At 41.3% G+C, this 17,731-nt stretch overlaps 1 protein-coding gene and 1 pseudogene across 2 annotated transcripts in view; both read right to left on the bottom strand.

Annotated features, from left to right (window-relative positions):
- The window catches only part of SHROOM3 (shroom family member 3), a 173,427-nt gene that overhangs the window by 87,335 nt on the left and 68,361 nt on the right, over nucleotides 1-17,731 (bottom strand). The gene's annotated exons all lie outside the window — the stretch shown is intronic.
- On the bottom strand, nucleotides 12,973-14,209 carry LOC112646969 (oligosaccharyltransferase complex subunit OSTC-like; annotated as a pseudogene).

Genomic DNA, 17,731 nt, shown 5'->3' with positions numbered 1-17,731 from the left:
TTTATCTTCATTTAAAAGCTTATTTTTGAAAATAAAATTTTCCACTCGCTAGTTGGCAGCTTCATTGGTCTTAAAGTATTAGCTTGTCTGGCTCTCAAAAGAAACACAGAGAAATTAAATGTTTCTCCTGTTTACTTTTTTTGTCAGTCTTACTTTATTGACTTAAAGAAGCCAATTCATCTGCCCTTATTCTTTAAAAACCTACAAGCAGGGCAACCCCGGTGGCTCAGTGGTTTAGCATCACCTGCAGCCCGGGGCGTGATCCTGGAGACCCGGGATCGAGTCCCACGTCGGGCTCCCCGCATGGGGCCTGCTTCTCCCTCTGCCTGTCGCTGCCTCTCTCTCGCTCTGTGTCTCTCATGAATAAATAAAAAAATAAAATCTTAAAAAAAAAACCCACAAGCAATGTGCTTTTTAAAAGGAGTCTAGCCACCAAGCACCACCATAATAGCTCATTTTCTCAGATCTCTTTCATTTGCCAAGTTACACGGTTTTATGTTGTACTTTCACGTGTAGATTCAAGCAATGAAAAAATTTTTCTTTACTCTCCAGCTGATATGTTTTTAAATCCAACTGTCTCCTAGTAGGTGTTCAGGAAACTCTTCTACTCCAAGCCAGATGTCAGTGTTATTTTACATGCTTTAGTTCTCTTGCCTAGGAACCGGAAGATAAGATGGGAGAGAAAACTCATTTTTAAAGTCCTTGTAATCAGCATCTTTGGGAGGTGTCCAGAGTGCACTTATGCTGGCCAAAGGCAAGAAGATAACAGGGTCCTGGGCAGACCCTGACAGGCTGTTTGTTGGCTGCCGTTTCTTGGTGGTAGACCAGAAAGAGCTGAGCCACGGCCTATCAGTGATAGTAAGGGCCACCATTCATCTTGTGCCAGGTATTAGCCCTGTACCATGCCTTGGGCTTCATATACCTTCGTTCTAATTTTGACAATAATATGTCAAAGTAGCTATTACCACCAGTCACACGTTATAGACTAGAAATGAAGCTCAGATTTTTTTTAGATTTTATTAATTTATTTATTTATTTATTTATTTATTTAGAGAAAGTGCAAGTGGGGGCAGGGGCAGAGGGAGAAAGAGAATCTCAAGCAGACTCCCCGCCGAGTGTGGAGCCCAATATGGAGCTTGATCTCAGGACCCTGACCTGAGCCGAAACCAGGATTCAGACGCTTAGCTTAAGAGACTGTGCCATAGAGGTGCCCCAAGCTCAGATTTTAAGTAACTTGCCAAGGTCCAACAGTGTAGAAGGGACACAATGAAGAATCAGAGATCTGCCTGACTCCAAAGCCCAAGCCTTGTTCTTATCACCACCTTGGATGACCAAGATACTATTGCAGGTTAAACCACTTCAATAACAGGACAAGGTTCTGTTGTCTTCTAGCAGGAGAAGGAAAGTGAACGCATCCATTGTCTACAGGCAGAGTCTTTATTGCCATTCAGAGCACCAAGGAAAAGAAATCTCCTTAGAAAGAACCCTTTTGCCCTATAAATCTAATGGAGGATAAGCAAAACCCCATATCTCTCCAGAATGATTTTCTTTTTCCTCAGTAAATGGAAAGTTACTTTTTTTCCCCTTTAAAAATTGTGCCTTTTCCCAAACAAAGGGCACTTACCTTTGCCTGAGTCCATCCTTATTAACTCAGCTATAAAGGACAGTTTTTCTAACTACCTTTAATGTATCCAATTATTACCATTTTTGCAAGTGTGCCTTGGTTTCCCTTCCTGGCACTTTATTTACTTTTCTTTTTTTCCATCTGGGTTGAGACTCCTCCCTCAATCCCAATCTCTAAGTAAAGAAATTCTAGCCAACCTCCCAAGACCAGAAATATGTTTCTTTCTCAATGAAACTTCTCTGATACTTTACCAAAAGCAATGTCTCTCTCTGGTTCAAAAATACATCATTTAGGGGGATCCCTGGGTGGCTCAGCGGTTTGGCGCCTGCCTTCCGCCCAGGGCGTGATCCTGGGGTCCTAGGATCGAGTCCCACATCAGGCTCCCTGCATAGAGCCTGCTTCTCCCTCTGCCTGTGTCTCTGCCTCTGTGTGTGTGTGTGTGTGTGTGTGTGTCTCATGAATAAATAAATAAAACCTTTAAAAAAATACATCATTTAATCGTCTGCTATAGCCTTTATTACATTTTACATCCAATTGAGCTTTTGGTGCCATTCAAACAGAAGTCTCCCTTCCTAAACTGAGAGTGAGCCTCATCCTAGATGCCCCCAGTACACGGCACTGTGGAGGCCAAGAAAAATCAAGGCCGTTCCACCGCAAGGTTAGCATTAGCACAAGTACAGCCATCTTAGGCCCCTGTGAATAAGAGCTGAACTTTATGGGAAAAACTGCAGAATGAATCCTATACCAGAACGACTACAGAGCTCAGAATTGCCCTCGGCAGAGAATCCCGTATCAGAAAGACAACAGAGCCCACGCCTGTGGTAGAAAGTCCCATATTAGAATGAGAACAGAGCTCAACGCCCTTGAAAGCCCCATATCAGAATGTAAACAGAACTTGAGAAATTCCTCCACCCCTTCTGAAAATCCCCTAGACCAGCCTATAAAAAACCCAGCTGAAACCCACTTCGGGGTCCAAGTCCCTGCTCCGCTGTGTCGGGTGTACTTGGCCCCAAGCTCGAGCTTGTAGATAAACCCTGGTGTGTTGGCATCGGTGTCGGCTTCTTGGTGGTTTCTCGGATTCGCAATCTTGGGCACAACAGGCACATGTTGGTATGGGGCAAATTAATGTTCCTAGGCCTTTATACACATGGCCAGCATCTCATTTTTGAGTCCAGGTTGTTCTCGTCTCCCTTTCTTTCAAGACTATTCCCCAACTGTTCTAGCCATTTCCCACCCCAAATTTAGGAGCTAAATTTTTGGTGCTTGTTACATACTGCTTTGAAGCATTATTTATTGGCTCCAGCTCCTCCTGGGGCCAATGACTGTCTGGGTGGGGCTACTACCACTTTTGTCATTAACAACTTTTATTTATTGAATGCTATGCCTCAGGCACTCATTTACTTTATCACATCCCCTATGGAACTTTGGGGGTCCCCTGACTTTGTTCCTCAGCTTGCATCAGCCCTCAGCCTTCTCTACTATAATACAGTCCAGGGGATTGACAACTGGATGGTGAGATTCTGGGGGGCAGGAACCACATCTTTTCTACTCATCTGGTACTGTAACCGTGTCTAATGCAGTGCATGATAGAGAATAGATCCCCAATAAATATTCCATTGCAGTTTTTTTTTTTTCCCTTGTCTTGGGTTAGGAGTGTTTTCTTTCTTTCTTTTTCTTTCTTTCTTTCTTTCTTTCTTTCTTTCTTTCTTTCTTTCTTTCTTTCTTCTTTCTTTCTTTCTCTTTTCTTTCTTTCTTTCTTTCTTTCTTTCTTTCTTTCTTTCTTTCTTTCTTTCTTTCTTTCTTTCTTTTTGATTTTATTTATTCATGAGAGACAGAGAGAGAAAGGCAGAGACACAAGCAGAGGGAGAAGCAGGCTCCTCACAGGGAGCCTGATGTGGCACTCGATCCCAAGACCCTGGGATCATGCCCTGAGTTGAAGGCAGACCCTAACTGCTGAGCCACCCAGGGGTCCTGGGTGTTTTCTTTTTAAGCATATTTATTTTAAGATTTTATTTATTTATTCATGAGACACACAGAGAGGCAGAGACATAGGCAGAAAGAGAGGTAGGCTCCCAGTGGGGAGCCTGATGCAGGACTCGATCCCAGGACCCTGCAATCATGACCTGAGCTGAAAGCAGACGCTCAACCACTGAGCCACCCAGGTACCCGTATTTATTTATTTTTAAGTAATTTCTACATCCAATATAGGGCTTGAACTCACAACCCCAAGATCAAGAGTCACCTGCTCTTCTGACTAAGCCAGCCAGGTGTCCCTCCACTGGAGTTTTGGAACTATGGAGTTCATGGGGCACCTAGGTGCTTAGTTGGGTAAGTGTCCAACTCTTGATTTCAGTTCAGGTCACAATCTCAGGGTCGTGAGATCGAGCTCTGCACTGGGCATGGAGCCTGCTTGAGATTTTCTTTCTCTCCGTCTGCCCATTCCCCTCATTCTCTCTAAAAAACCCTGGAACTACAGAATCCACAAAATCAGTACTTTAAAACCTATTTCTAGAAATACCAGTGATAATTCCAAATTACTATATGAAGTGAGAGCCCTTCCTCTCTCAGAATTGGAGCTGCCAGATTTAAGAATTTGGCTATTTTTCTCTAAATCTGGCCTGAGATCCCACTCTTCATTGAAAGGATGTGTTTCAGGCAAAAGTATGAAACGAAACCCTGCAGTACTCTAAGTATCTTGGGTGAAGCAGAGGGAAAAAATGCTTTCAGGGCAACTCACCCTTGATCACTAGGTTAGGGGTCAGCCAGAGGGACCAGTCTGCTAAAGGTTCAAGGACGGGATTTGTTTCCTCCTTCACCTATCTTAGAATGTGTAGGAGAAGGGAAAAGTAAGTTTCTTAGAGAAATGTAAACAGTGATCACTGTTCATGGAAAAAATGCATCTTTTACTTTGCATAAACATTTAAATTTTTTACTACTTCACAGGTGAGGTCATGAGAACATTATATAGAATCAGAAGACTCCATCCGCTTAGTTTAAAAACACCAGAAAAGGGGGAAATGGGGAGCTACTGTTCAACAAGTATCACAGTTTCAGTTCCGTGAGATGGAAAGTTCAAGAGCTCTGCTGCACAGCAATGGAAATATACTTAACACTATTGAACCGTATGCCTTAAAATGGCAAAGATGGTGAATTTTGTTAAGTGTGTTTTTACACAATTAGACATTTTTAAATAAAACTTAAAAAAAGGGGATCCCTGGGTGGCTCAGCAGTTTAGTGTCTGCCTTCAGCTCAGGACATGACCCTGGAGTCCTGGGATCGAGTCCCACATCGGGCTCCCTGCGTGGAGCCTGCTTCTCCCTCTGCCTGTGTCTCTGCCTCTCTCTCTCTCTCTCTCTCTCTGTGTCTCTCATGAATAAATAATAAAATAAAATCTTAAAAAAAAAAACTTAAAAAATTAAAGGATAAGTAAGAATAAGAAGAAAATAACCAAATGCTTTCTGAAGAGGAAAATACATTCCTGCTCCTTTGGCTACTATTTCATCCCCATTCCTGCCTTTTTTTTTTTTTCCTTTTAGCAAGCTGTCTCACAAATACACATAAATATCCTTTCTCTTGATGTGACAAAAGAGGAAAAAAAAGAGGAAGATATGAGTCTGCAGAAGTAGAAAAGATTTTCTGGAGAAATGTCTCATTCTGAACCGCCAGCCAATAGGTGATTTTTAAAAGTTACATGTATAATAATATAATGGGTAATGGCATTATATAATGGGTAATGGCAAAGACATTTTTGAAGTCCACATAACAGACTAATTTAGTTCTTACTACTGGATTACAGATTACAAATCTGAGAAAGAGCCAGCAACCTAACAGTTGAGGGGACAGTCATGCCAATAGGCCAAACAAGGGACATAAGAACCCCAACCCAAGCTCAGTCTAAATTCTCTTCCCATCCCCCATCCTTTTTTCTTTTTTTTCTGCCATCCCTTTTGTTTGTTTGTTTGTTTGTTTGTTTCTTATCCAGTTGGGAGACTAAGCTGTTTATATTGACTGATTTACTTAAGGGAAGGAACTGCTTTTTAATCTGTCCTAGTTTAGTATTTTTTCTTTTGGGGATAAGTGTTTGTTGATCAAAGGAACAAGCAACAAATGTTTTAATTTATGCTTCCTTTAGTTCTGTAAATTTGGAGAGGAGGGTTTTTTGTGTTTTTTTTTTTTTTTCATATAAGAGGTAGTGAACCAGAATCATCTTAATGGCAAGAATATTTTCTCACCAAATTAAAACCCATGTATCCTTAAGAAAAAAAAACAAAAACAAAACAAAAACAGAAAAACGATGAAATAAAAGTAGCTTTTCTTGAGGGAGTAAATTTTAAAGCAAGAAACTTCCCACACAGTTTGAGCTTACTGCTCCCATCCATGCAAGCTGAGGAGGGAGGCAAACAGGATATTTTCTCTCTCTCTCTCTCTCTCTCTTTTTTTTTTTCTTTCTTTCTTTCTTTCTTTCTTTCTTTCTTTCTTTCTTTCTTTCTTTCTTTCTTTCTTTTTTGTCCCTAACTTGAGGTAACAGAATAAGTTACAGTAAGAAGAATCTGAGCAAAATATTAAAGACAAATGACTGGTAACGCAATCATCCTAAATACCAACAGTAGGGATAGGGTTCTTTTCTGTTTTATTTCTCTGAAAAATATATTACCTCAGTTTATTTTAGGCAAATGAGCTCAGAGCTTTGTATGAATATCACTTCATTAATGTTAGTCCCATGTATGCAATTAGACCAGGGTCTTCCTATTGTTTATTTTTTTCAAAGAGGGATAAGTCATCTTGATTTCTCAGTGTATCCTTAACGGTACATTAAGCTCCTGTTTCCTAGATCAGAACTCTGAGAAACACTCTCCCTTAAAGAAGGAGGCATGGCATCACATAAATAACTGCCGATACCAGTTAAGCCTGTCTCTCTACAGATGCTTTTTTCTGAGTATTTATTCATCTAGCACACGTTTCATTGAACAACTACTGTGCCATGAGTTCTGTGTAATGGAATCTGTCTGGTAGGCTGGAGGACTATAACAAGGCATCCTAAACCAGAACTGACAAAATATGAAAAGATTCTAAACTGAGGTCTAGAGAGTGAATGGGAGTTACCTGGGCAAAGAGCATGAACAGAGAGTCCAGCAAGTCGCCAGGAAGGGGAAGAACCCAGTACAGAGGAAGAAGTGGCTAAGGGAGTGGACACAGCCTGAGGCCTGGACATGTAGGTCTGGTCAGGTCCTGGTTAGGAGTTTGAGGCTTATCTAAAAGGCATTGGGAAAGTGTTAGAAGCTGTTAAGCAAAGGGAGAGAATCAGGTTTGTGTTTTAAAAATAATCGCTTTGGAGCACCTGGGTGGATCAGTCAGTTTAGAATCCAACTCTTGATTTTGGCTCCGGTCATGATCTCAGGGTCCTGGGATCCCTATCCGGCCTCATGCTCACAGGGAGTCTGTGTGAGATTCTCTTTCTCTCCGACTCTGCCCCTCCCCTCACTCATGCCACACACTTGGTACTTGAAATAGAGTTAAATAAACCCAGAAAAAAGTCCTCCCTTCCTGGAGCTTATATTCCGAAGTAAAAGAATACATCACCTCCATCCAGCCAGTCCTCCCATGGATGTGTCCTAACTGGGCTTTGGCCTTGCTCCTTTCCCAACAGTGATAATGCAAGCAAAGTGATCCTTTTATTATGTATGTATGTATGTATGTATTTAAAATATTTTATGTATTTATTTATTTATTTGAGAGAAAGAGAGAGAGCACATGCACAAGCATGAGTAAGCAGAGGGGCAGAGGGAAAAGGAGAGAATCCCTAAGTAGGCTCCATGCCCAGCATGGGGATTGATCCCACGACCCTGAGATCATGACCTGAGCTAAAATCAAGAGTCCGGCACTCAATTGACTGAGCCACCCAGACACCCCTAAAAAAGTCTTTGTTAATTTAAAGTCACGCTCCTTTGCATCCTTTCCATGATAAAGCTATGATTCAATATCTAGGGTTTTTTTCCAAATAAAATGCTAACTTTAAAAAAAGTATATAAATCAACGGTGTTTAAGAAATGTATAGAGTTCGGGCGACCATCACCATAATCCAGTTTTAGGACATTTCCATCAGCTCCAGAAGTTCCCCTGCGGCCATTCCCAACTTGTGGCAACTACTGATCTGCTTGTTTCTAGAGATCTGCCTTTGCTAAAGATTTCAAATAAGTAGAAACATACAATATGTTATCTTCTGTGTCTGGCTTCTTTCACTTAGCATGTTTCTGAGATTCATCCATGTGGCAGCTACTTTCAATAGTCCATGCCTTTTTACTGTTAAATAGTACTCCGTTACAAATATGCTATGTTTTGTTTATCCATTTCCCAGTTGATGGACATGTGGACTGTCTGCACATCTTGTCTAGTATGATTAGTGCTATGAACGTTGATACTCAAGTCTTTGAGTGGACAGAGGCCTTGTTCATTTGAATTAGGAATTGGGGTTGGCAGGAGAAATGGAAGGATCCAGTAAGATGCCCAGATTTTGGGCTTGGGCAACTGGATGACAATAGAACTCGATGAAATGGGGAAGAGCAGATACAGAGCAGCTTCCATGGCAAAGATGACCTTGGCTTGGGGCAAGGACCTCCGAGACAGGAGTGGCTATCCCTAGCAGGCAGGTGGGCACATGGACCTGGAAAGTGAGTTTCCTCAAAATGTCTAACAAGGGACCATTTTTTGAGCAGCTTGTTTCATATTTAAGATTTACTTTTCTGTAACTTAGGCTCATCTCTATAGAAATCTGACCAAGGAAGAAATTCATAAAACTCCTCAAATACTCAACTTTGGTTTGCATAATAATTATAATAATATCTCCTTGCTCAGCATTTCCTTTTCAAAAATTGTGGTAAAATACAACATAAGGGATCTCTGGGTGGCGCAGCGGTTTGGCGCCTGCCTTTGGCCTAGGGCGCGATCCTGGAGACCCAGGATCGATTCCCACGTCGGGCTCCCGGTGCATGGAGCCTGCTTCTCCCTCTGCCTGTGTCTCTGCCTCTCTTTCTCTCTCTGTGACTATCATAAATAAATAAATAAATTAAAAAAAAAATACAACATAAAATGTACCACCTTGATCGTGTTTACGTGAACAGTTTGTTGGCATGAAGTATGTTCATGCTGTTGTGCTGCCATTCCACCATCTGTCTCCCAAACTGAAACCACACTTGATCTTAGCCAAAAGGCCGAGAAGCGATCCCCCCCAAACTGAAACTACACTTTCATCTTTCTAACCTGAAACTATACTTATTAAACCATAAGCCTCATCCCCCTGCACCCCTGGCCCCTGCCAACTACCATTCTACTTTCTGTGTCTATGAATTTGACCACTCCAGGTACATTATGTAAGTGGAATCATACTATATTTGTTTTTGTGACTGGCTTGCTTCACTTAGCATGTCATGGTTTATCCACGTCATAACACGTAACAAGATTTCCTTTCTTTTTGAGGCTGGACAATATTCTGTTATGGGCATGTGACACATTTTGCTTATCCATTCACCTGTCAGTGGACATTTACCTGAGTGTTGTAAATAATATTGCTACAAACATGGGTGTACAGATATCTCTTCAGGTCCCTGCTTGCTTAGCATTTCCTTTCAAGAAATTAAAAGATAAAAGAATGGAAAGATCTTCATCATACTTTAACTCAGGCAAGCTGTAATACAATATCACTTGAATAATTGGTGATCCCATAACCAGTTCAAGATCATAATTACAAATATCCATCTGAGTGAGGCCAGAACTTCCTCTAGCTTTAAGAGACACTGGGTATTACTGGACTTTTGTTAAGCTCTAAACCTACAATGCAGCAATCTGCTCTTTTTTTTTTCTTTTTTTTTTTTTAGGATTTTGGTGATACCACCTTAAATCAACCAATACTTGAGCACAAAAGTAAGTCCCTTATAAAATTCTTGCTTTTCCTGATAATCTGTAGGGTCCCAGAAGTGACCCAGTTCTGTTTGGTTTTGTGATAAAGTATTCAGTGGGAATTTCTGTAGTATGTCAGGTCAGGAAGGTCTGCACTGATACAGTTGAAATCACCACGGCAGCACTTAACAGGGAATGAAGTTATGACATGGGATCAGGATGTCATACCAGACGTCATAGAGCAAAGATTAGACATATGCTAGCAAGCATCAGGGAGAGGTTTTGAAGGAAGGGGCAAGGATTGTTCTAACTCAGTTAACTTGTATCTGTCTCTTAAAAATGCCATGTTCTACACACAAGAGCAGAGCAGGTAGTTTGGGGAAAATACCAGAACAGGGCAATATTTTCATTCTACAAGGCTTATGAGAGACTGATGAGAACTACCAAGAATTAAGTTAATAAAATCAGCAGGCTTACATAGCCATCAAAATCAGAAAATGCCATTTTAATTGTAAGAGATGTGGCAAAAAGCAGCCCAATCCACAGAATAGTCCAGCTCTCCAGCAAGGCACTGGGTCTCACCACTGCTGGGGAAAGAAAGCTCTATGGTCTGGGCCTTACTAGTACTCGCTCTCTTCCCAATGGCTATTTCTTCTGTCGGTCTCCAAGCTCTAGGCCCATGGTGCTGAGAGAATGCCAGGGCTTCCTGGAATACCCTCCCAGTGCCCCACCCTCAACTGGTATGGAGGATGGGACAAGAAATTAAACAGAGGCTATTAAGGGCAGGGAGATAGGAAATCAGAAAAATCCCAGGACAGAGGTCATTTTTACTCAAGGCCCTCAGAGGTCCTGTTATACAGGCAACAAACCTATCCCATCTATTTCTGGATGACATTGGCAGCTGTGGAATCCGGGTAAGAAGTATGGAAGCCTTGGCCTCTCTGCAGGGAGGGATACCCTTCCCTCTACATCAGTGGTTCTTACTGTGGCCTGTACCTCTGAACCATCTAGGAAGCTTTCAAAACCAGAGGGCCGGGGATCCCTGGGTGGCTCAGCGGTTTGGTGCCTGCCTTTGGCCCCGGGGCACAATCCTGGAGTCCCGGGATCAAGTCCCGGGTCGGGCTCCTGGCATGGAGCCTGCTTCTCCCTCCTCCTGTGTCTCTGCCTCTCTCTCTGTCTGTCTATCATGAATAAATAAATAAATAAATAAATAAATAAATAAATAAATAAATCTTTAAAAAAAACAAAACAAACAAACAAAACCAGAGGGCCCAAGACCAACCCCAAACCGAGTGAGTCAGAATTCTGGGGAATGATTCCAGGCACTGTTATTTTTAAAAGCTCTCCAGATGATGCTCATGTACAGCTAAAGTTCAGAACCAGCTATCAGCCAAGTAGGGATTCTAGCTGCATAAACTCAACAATTATCCATTAACAACTTACTGCCCACATGCCATAAGGCTACACAGAGTTTCCTCCAAAGATACTTAGGAAGCTGTATAACATAACAAAATACCAAAATCTAGGTGGCTAAAATAACAGATATTAATTCTCTTAAAGTTCTGGAGTTTAAGTGTTCAAGATCAAGATGTCAACAGGGTTGGTTTCTCCTGAATTCTCTCTCCTTGGCTTGCAGATGCCTGTTTTTTCACTGTGTCCTCATATGGTCTTTCTTCTGCGTGCATCTCTAGTGCTTCTTTGTGTGTTCAAATTTCTTCTCTTTATAAAGACATGAGTCAGATTGGATTAGGGCCCACCCCAAGGGCCTCATTTTAACTTATCCACCTTTTGAAAGGCTCTGTCTCCAAATACAGTCACATTTTGAGCTACTGGGGTTCTGGGCTTCAACACATGAATTTAGGAGGGTACAAAATTCAGCCCATGAGACATCCTTTAGAGGAGAAGGTTGTCCTAAATGAAATCTCTGACTTCACAACTACTAAATGTTTTCTTTACTTCAACTCAGAATTCTCATAATAGCCCACTAAAAAAAGAGTAGTTTTTGAAACTATATGAATACTAAGCATTCCACATGGTAAGTGATGGTGCGCCTACAGAGAAAATGCTCTTTAAATGGTCAGAATTAATGCCTGGGAGTAGCTCATCTACTTTGAGAATCTGGCTAATTATCTTCAACTACTAACAAATGAAAGCCAAATATGGTTGGTATGTATAACCCAGATAAGAAATTGTTTGAACAGTTAGACAAGGTGTCTCAAAACTGTAGCTTGGAGTAAGGGAAGTGTCATGACTCAGATTCCTATAGAAGCCAAGAAGGAAAATGCATGAAGCAAACAAGGTAAATTGGGGTACCTGCAGAACTCATGCCCTGTCCAGAGGGCCTTGCAGAAAGTGGGCCCATTATTACCTAAGCTCCCACATTCTCAGAAATGGCATCTGGGCTTTTATGTGAAATTTTTCAGTTTTTAAATATTGGAATTAGCACCACCATTCTGTGGGCCATATAAAACAGCTTTGGGAGAGATTGGTTGGCCAGTCATTGCCTCTGGTGTAAAGCCACAAGAAGATCTAGGTCTCACCTTCACTTGCCTTATGATTTTTCAATTGCCTTCTTTAGAATTCATCTTCAAAAATAAGGGGGCTTAAAAAAAATAAGGGGGCTTTGGGATCCCTGGGTGGCGCAGTGGTTTAGTGCCTGCCTTTGGCCCAGGGCGCGATCCTGGAGAGCCGGGACCGAATCCCACGTCGGGCTCCCTGCATGGAGCCTGCTTCTCCCTCTGCCTGTGTCTCTGCCTCTCTCTCTCTCTCTCTCTCTCTCTCTCTGTGACTATAATAAATAAATAAAAATTTTTAAAAAACATTTAAAAATAAGGGGGCTTTATAAGAGTTTCTTGAAAGTCAGGCATAAAATTCCTTTATTCTCTAGTGGAAGAAATGCAAAGTCTCCAAGTCCATTGAGATTTCAGACACAGAATCAAGGACTCCTAAGACACTACCTACCATCTAAACAGGATCAGGTCAACTCCACGGAGTCATTTCCTCCCTCAGCTAGTTTCAAGCTATCACAAGATAACTTTTCTTTTTTTTTTTTTAAATTAGAAAAATTATTTATTTCTGCTCCTTTCATACATCTTATTGTGCAGAAACAGTCTCACACATATCTGAATAATGTACTGTCACACTGTTTAAAGGCAAAGCACCATAGGTAAAGCTGATCAGAGTTCTCAGCTTATGGGATCTCGCTTCCTGATTTTACATTAATTTTTGAAAGTCAGAAATGTCATCTCCACAAAATGTTAAGGGGGCTATAAGAAATAATCACTTTATTCAATATTATAGTTGTGGAAATGGGAGTATATTTTCTTTAAGAAATGAAAAACTAAGAAGAAAATGCCACTAAACATCATTGGTGTGTCAGTACAGGCCAGCAGGAGAAATACTGTGAGAAATTTGTCTCTTTGATACCAAGAAGACATTCTAGTTCAAGCTTTTTTTTTTTTTTTTTTTTTTTTTAGTTCAAGCTTTAATATGATTCCTATTTCTCACGAGATGCTTCTTTTCTGCTGCTTCACTCTTTTTCCATATTTCACATCAGAGGATTGGTACAGCCTTTAAAACTTCATTAACAGGAGCAAATCCAATATCCACGGATTTCTTGTCAAAAGGCATTTTTTAACTCATCAGGTAGCCCGGCAGTTTCATTCTCATGAATACTCTAGCCATGAAAAAACTCAATAGGACACAGACGAATCCAATGAATAGAAGAAGAAATCTATTGAGTTTTGGAATGTTTGGTGCATTCGATCGGTCCAGGATTATGAAACCTAGACCTCCCATTGTAAACAGGAAGCTGGATGCAAGTCCTTCCATAATATATTGTCCATTTACTCTGTAGGCCAAGAAAGCTACTGGTCTCTGATGTCCATGTTCATCAGTCATAGAACCAACACTTGGAGGTTCAACAATAACATCATAAATTATTCCTCCGGTGATGAAGAAGTAAGACACCACCACCAGAGCATACACGTCATGGCCAACGGCATGTGCACCCAGGGCGGCTTCTTCAGCTTCAGGTTGGGGCATTCGAGCACTAAGAACGGGACGCGGTACAAGGTCTCCATGTTGGTGGCAGCAGGGGTTTTCAAGATAACTTTTCTTGAAATAAATTTAGCTAGCTTAAAAATTTTTATTTGGAACCCACTATATAATCTGTGCATGATTTTCAATGTTTTCTGGGTTGTCAGAGATTATATATGGTGACTTAAATCAACAAATCTCAAAGTCCCTTTGCAGGATCAGGCACCTCTCTCAAAGCAAGGAGGCATTCAAGTATGTGGCATAATTCAAGTGAATTCTAGCCTAGGAATCTAGGGCCATGGCTCTGGGTTCATCTCTGACTAATCAACTCTATGAATCAATTTCTTTGATCTTTAGTTGGACTATAAAGATCTTGGGACTTTTCACCCCTAGATTATATTATTCTAGTTACCAAAATTAAAATACTAGTTTTTAATTCTGTAACCAATGAGAAGTACCAAGAAATGACACAAATCAACTTGGTCAAAGCACTTTAATCTGTGTCTAGGTTTTCTAGTATTAATATTGCCAGTTAGTTAAAACTTGATTACATTGAATGGATCTGTCAAGCTCAATGTTGGTGAAGCACTTGGATGTTTTCAAATGTAGTAAGTTTTATAAATGTGCAGAATACAAATGATAAGGGATAATTATTGAAACCATAGTAGGTATTATTCTTTAGGAGAAAAGTATATTTGATATCTCTAGCAGCTGGATAGCTTTTAAAAAAGAATAAAGGGTGTCTGGCTAGCTCAGTCAGTGGAGTGTGAGACTTTTGATTTTGGGGTTGTGGGTTCAAGCCCCATGCCGGGTGTGGAATTACTTAAAAGTGAGGCCTTTAAAAAAAATAAAAAATAAAAATAAAAGCAGCTGGATAATGGAAAATGATGCTTGTTTGAAATTTTCACCACAATACCATGGAGTGTTGTGGTAGGCAGAATTCTAATGATGGCCCCAGATTTCTGTTCCCTGGTTATTCAATCAAACATTAACTTAGATACTGCTGTGAAGGGTGTTTGTGGATGTGATTAAAGTCCCAAGTCAATTGATTTTAAGATGCAGAGATTATCTAGGTAAGCCTAACCCAATCAGGTGAGTCTTTTTAAAGGCAGAGTTTTCCCTGGACAATAGCAGAATTGGAAGTCAGAGAAATTCACAGGTCTTGAAGATGGAGGGAACCCCATGAGAAGAAATGTAGGCTGCTCTACAAGCAGAGTAGCTGCCCAGGGTGAGAACTGAATTCAACCAACAGCCTGAAGGACCTGTGGATTCTCCCAAGAGAATCCAGATAAGAACCCCACCCAGCTGACAACTTCATTTCAAGCCTTGTGACCCAAAGCTGGAAATTCAACTGAGTCATATAGGACTTCAGATCTAGAGAACTGTGAGCAAATAGATTTGTGCTGCTTTACGATGGTATGCTTGTGGTCATTTGTTACATAGCATTAGAAAAGGAACCAAATGCTGCTGCCACCAAATGTTGAGAAGGTTGGAGATCAACTGGCATTAGGTTGTAAAAGGATATAACCACTCTGGAAATGGTATGGAAGTTTCCTATAAAGTCAAAGATACATCTACTGTATGATCCGGAATTCTACTCCTAGGTATTTACCCAAGGGAAATGAAAATATATGTCTACAGAAATACTCGTACACTCATACCCACAGCAACTTCATTCGTGGTAGCCTCAAACTGAACACAGCCCAAATGTCCATCAACAGGAGACTGAGTAAACAATGAGCTATTAATATAAGCAACAACACGAATGAAGTTCAAAAACATCGTATTGAGTAAAAAAATACCAACACAGAAGAGTACATAGTGTGTACTTTCATTTATAAGAAGTTCTAGAATAGGCAAAACTAATCTCTGGTGGAATAAATCAGAACAGTAGATGCTTGGTTCTAGGTAATGGACCAGGAAGGGGCACAAGGAAATTTTATGGGGTAATGAAAATGGTCTATATGTTGATAGAGGCATGGATTACCGTCTGCTTGATTTTTTTTTTAAGATTTTATTCATTTGCTCATGAGAGACACAGAGAGAGAGAGAGGCAGAGACATAGGCAGAGGGAGAAGCAGGCTCCATGCAGGGAGCCCGACGTGGGACTTGATCCCAGGACTCCAGGATCAGGCCCTGGGCCGAAGGCAGGCACTAAGCCCCTGAGCCACCCAGGGATCCCATCTGCTTGATTTTGATAGAGAACTATTTGATATTTTGGCTCCAAGTGTAACTGAAACTATTCACTTGTTTTTACATCCAAAGGTGCCTACATTAGCCGCTACTTGGATCCTGTCAATCACACACACACACACACACACACACACACACACACACGGGGGGGGGGGGGCGGTGTCCCACAGCACCAGACAGGAATGCCTGACCTAACATTTACCACATTATAATTCACTGTTTCTGGTTTGTATCCCTCACTTGAAAAATGAGGTCTTTGAGGGTATGCAATGAGCTGTCTTATTTATCCTTCCTTCTTAATGTTTAACAGAGTATCCATCACATAGTAGGTGGAAATATTTTTAGCCTTGCTATTTCCTGTTACGTTTTCTATGGAGATGAAAACCAGCTCTGTATAGCTCTTTCTACATGGAGACACTTGCTCATTGCTCAATCGCATAGCCAGCCACATAACCTTTCCTTTGATTTTCTATCTTTAGAACCTTTCCCCAGGGTTCTTCCAGAAATGAAGGAGTTTCCAAATGACCTGGTTAATTCCAATTAGGGCAGTAAGTCACTAAGGCTTAAGGTTTGAAAACCTGTGATTTGGTGCTTAGCTTCCCATCCTTACAAGCTGGTAGATGCTAAGCAGATGTGATTTGTGCTCTCCTAATGTTCAATTAGCAATTGCTGTGGGATTGTGGGAATTTATTATAAGATATAGGGAAAAGCCTATATCTTTTAATAGATGTAAAACAGTAAATGCAGGGATCCCTGGGTGGCGCAGCAGTTTGGCGCCTGCCTTTGGCCCAGGGCGCGATCCTGGAGACCCGGGATCGAATCCCACGTCGGGCTCCCGGTGCATGGAGCCTGCTTCTCCCTCTGCCTGTGTCTCTGCCTCTCTCTCTCTCTCTGTGACTATCATAAATAAATAAAAATTAAAAAAAAAAAAAACAGTAAATGCAAAACATGTACTGTTATTGGCTTCACTTTATCAGTGCAGAAAAGGCTCGGAGGAGAAGTGATTGGCCCTGATTTATGCATTCAAGAGCATATCTGAACCCCAAACCAAGGTTTTCCCAGAGCCCTGTGCATTTGCTGAACTCCACCAAGAGAGGACCAATGCTAGGACGTCCCCACTTGACCACAAGGGAAGACCTGGTAGCAGTGATCTGAGAAGGCATGTCCCGGGAAGGTCCTGAAACCAGCCCAGTTTGCAGGCGACCAGGTGCTGACCTACCTTAACTTAGTCGTTGGGTTGGGAGAGTTTGCTCTCTGTGTGTTTCTTTATCAGGAAACCCAATATTCACAGAGCTGAGAAGCAGGTTTGTTCTCTAATTTAGTACGACGGGCCAACGGATGTCACTGTTGCACCACAGAAAAAGAATCTTAACCCCAAGGAGATCTTAAACAGCAATGCACTCATTATTTGGTTACTTTAACAGGATGGAGCACAACATGAACCATAGAAAAACTATTTTCTTTGATTTGTTATATGATTTTATTTATTATTTATTTGAAAGAGAGAGAGAGCATAAGTGGTGGAGAGAAGCAGAGGGAAAGGGAGAAGCAGACTCCCCACTGAGCAGGGAGGCCAACATGGGCTCCGTCCCAGGACCCTGAGATCATGACCTGAGCCGAAGGCAGATGCTTAACCTACTGAGCCACCCAGTCACCTCAAAACTATTTTAACTGGAATGGTACTTAATATTCCACTGTTTATTTTGGAGCTAGTAAGAGGTAGGCACATTTGGGTTAAGGCCCATCATTCAAGTTAAGGCAAACAGCTTTGAGCAAGGTGAGTAGCTACGTATGAATGTGTATATAACTTACCAGGGGAAAAGAAAACAAAAATGAATCAAGCCAAGTCCTCTGACTACAGATACTAGATTTCTTCCACTTTATATAACTGCCTTCTCAATTAGACCAGATACAAAATTATTTAAAAGTATATCTGCCGATACTTAGAGTGAGAACTCTCACCATATCAACGGCCCAGCACAA

This window comes from Canis lupus, chromosome 32 (assembly GCF_003254725.2).
Source record: "Canis lupus dingo isolate Sandy chromosome 32, ASM325472v2, whole genome shotgun sequence".
NCBI lineage: Eukaryota > Metazoa > Chordata > Mammalia > Carnivora > Canidae > Canis > Canis lupus.
This window is presented reverse-complemented; position numbering and strand designations above follow the sequence as displayed.